The sequence below is a fragment of the Neofelis nebulosa genome, chromosome X (genome assembly GCF_028018385.1).
Source record: "Neofelis nebulosa isolate mNeoNeb1 chromosome X, mNeoNeb1.pri, whole genome shotgun sequence".
Taxonomy (NCBI): Eukaryota; Metazoa; Chordata; class Mammalia; order Carnivora; family Felidae; genus Neofelis; species Neofelis nebulosa.
In genome coordinates, this window is record NC_080800.1 from 122926309 (window position 1) to 122929356 (window position 3048).

The window sequence follows — 3048 nt, forward strand, 5'->3', positions numbered from 1 at the left end:
GAGACAGAGAGACACAGAATCCAAAGCGGCCTCCAGGATCTGAGCTGTCAGCACAGACCCTACGACGCAGGGCTCCAACAGACAAACCGTGAGATCACGACCTGAGCCAAAGTCGCACACTTAACCGAATGAGACGCCCAGATGCTCCACGTAGATATTTGAAAGAAATGTATTTTAGTCATCTCAATGACCACAAATATATTTTCTGCATATGCCATAATATCACACCAGCACTTCAACTATCGTGAACACTTGCACCTGTGAGCAAGGGAGCGACAGAAGCTTGGAACCCAACTTTCCACTCTTTGCGAAGACACCCAGAATTAATTAGGATTGTTGGACCACGCAGGGATTCCATTCTGAATCTTTCGATGGCACACCAAACCGTTTTCCACCACAACTGTATCCTGTCACGGTCCCGCCAAAAGTGTACAAGAATTCACATCTGACACAGGGACTGGGCCACTTCCAAGTGCCCCCAGGTACTCCACCCCATCTCCTCCGGGCTGCAGGGGCCAAGGTCCCACTGGCTCAATGGAGCACCTGCCATGGCATTTGGGGAAGGGCAGGGGCTGTGAGGGCTCTGGGGCTCTGGAAGCCAGCAGCAGATCCCTCCTCCAGGGGACCAGAAACTGGGCAGAGCAGGAGGAGGACAGGGAGGAAGAGGAGGATGGAGAGGGAGATGGTGCCTCCTCCTCCTCCACATCCGCCTCCTCCTCTTCGTCCTCCCCTCCCACAGCAGTGCATCCAACAGGAGCAGGATGCACTGCTCTTCCTCAAGCTTCCAGAGCTCACTCCTCTGACTCTCGGGCAGACAGTGCCTCGCCCTCCTCCTCCACCTCCTCCACCTCCTCCACCTCCTCCACCTCTACGTGCTCCACATCCCCCTCCACATCCACCTCCTCTTCCGCATGCACCTGCTCCGCTTCCACAATATCCACCTCCTCCACCTCCACCACCTCCACCTCCACCTCCACCACCTCCACCTCCTCGTCCTCCGCCTCCCACAGCGGTACATCCCATGGCAGCTGGGCCTGTCTGGGCTCCTCCTCGGCCTTGCAGAGCTCACTCATCTGACACAGGGGCATGATGGTCGCCAGACCCTGAAGACAGAAGAGGGGTGGCTCCTCAGGGGGAGGCCCAGCCCACAGAGCCCGAGCTCCCAGGCCTGAGAGCGGGGCCGCGTGGGGGTTGGGGGCCGACGGGTCCCCTCTGGGGTGGGATGGGCGAGCCCCCGGCCCCACGCGCGGAGCACACACCTCGCCTGGACAACCGACTGGCACGCGGCCGCGCCGCCTCTGCTCTGTGACCTCGGGACTCCTGCCTCAGACCAAGGCCTCAACTCCAGAGCTCTCCGAGCCCCTGGAAGACGGAGGGAGGGAGGGAGGGAGGGACGGAGGGAGCGAGGGAGGGAGGGGGCGCCTCAGGGTCTCAGGGTGGGGGCAGACCGCGTGCACCGCCCCGGGCCCCCACCCCCCACTGCGGCCAGGAGATTCTGGCCAGGACTCTGGCCGCCACCCCACCCCGGGAGCCCCCACCCCATCCAGCCTGGACCTGCCCCTTCTGGGCCTCCGCTGACAGCCAGAGCGGACCCGAGCGGCAGGGCAGGCCTCCTGGGCCCTACGTGGGTGTCCTGGGCTGGGAGGCAGCGCCTCCTCTCTCCCCTGCACCCCGGCCAGGGCCCGGGATCCTGCCTCGGCTGACCGGGGTCCAGCCCCGCACACCCAGGCCCTCCCCTCGCCCGGCCCCACCGCGGGGGCGGCTTTCCGACGGCGGCCCCGGGGCTGGGGTCCAAGGGGCCTCCGGCCGTCCTCCCGCAGGGCTCTCCCGGGGAGCCCCGGGCCCGCTGCCTCCCACCAGAGCCCTCCCGGCCCGGCGAGGTCCGGGCCAAGGCGGCTGGCGTCGCACGAGGCGACCAAGTCCGGGGAGGCCCGGGGCCGATGGCAGGGGCTCACATGGGTTCCTTGGGGTCCCTCAGCCCTGTCCTCTCGTCCCCATCCGGACTCCCTGGGCGGCCTGGGCCTCGGGCTCTGCCGCCTGACGCCGGCTCCTCGCGCGCAACCAGCTCTCAGTCGGGCTGGGACCCAGAGCCCGAGGCCGCCCACGCCTCACGCCCTGGTCACAGTCGTCGTGGTCGCGCCACCCTGCGGCCTCCACCGCCGCCCCCACCGCCGGACTCATTCCCCTCTGGGTCCCGGCTCCCTCGCTCCTCCCTCTGGGCCTCACCTCGAAGCCCACGAGGCTCGGCGCCCTTCCCGCGCCTGAAGGGATGCCTGACGGGATTCCAGGCGCGGCCGGAAGACGCCGACGACGCCGAGGCCCCCTCGCCCCGCCTCGCCCCGCCCCGCCCCGCCAGTCTCCTGAGACCCGGATGCGGAAGTCCAGACACCCCGCGGGCCCTCATTCCCACTAGGGGCTTCCCTAGGCTGCCGCTAGGGGTCGCCTTCCGGGCCGGGGCCTCCGTTCTGGGGGCCAGAGTCCCTCCCTTCGTGTTCCCTAGGTGGCCTCCTGTGCACTTGGTGGGTCCCCCGTCCTCCCCAGCTCACCCGTCCGACCCCCGAGCCGCCCCCCACTCCCCGGTCCCCGCCCTCTGAGACCCAGATGCCGAAGCCCAGGCTCTAACAGTGTCCCCATCCCGTCTGGGGGCCTACTCGGACTGATTCTGTTGAGGGGTCCAGGCTCTTCCGTCCTCCCTCTGTGTCTTCACCAGGAATCGCCCCAAGATCCAGGCCCTGCTCTCTGGTGACCTGAGGTGTCCCAAACCCCTCTCCCCCCCCCCCCCCCCCCCGCCCCGTGTCTCTGAGACCCGGCTGTGGAAATCCGGACAGACTTGCTGCCGCAAGTCCGTACAGGCCCAGGGCCCTTCCATGAAGGACGCAAGGTCGCGAACTCTGGGAGGTCCCCTCTGTGTTTTCTGGGGTCCTGGGTCCCTTGATCCTCCCTCAGGGTCTTTATTTACCTTCACATCGCAGGGTCTGGGAGTCCTCTCTGTGCTGACTTGAGGATTCACACCTCAGAGGAAGCCAAACTGCCTTCCCAGTCCCCAGG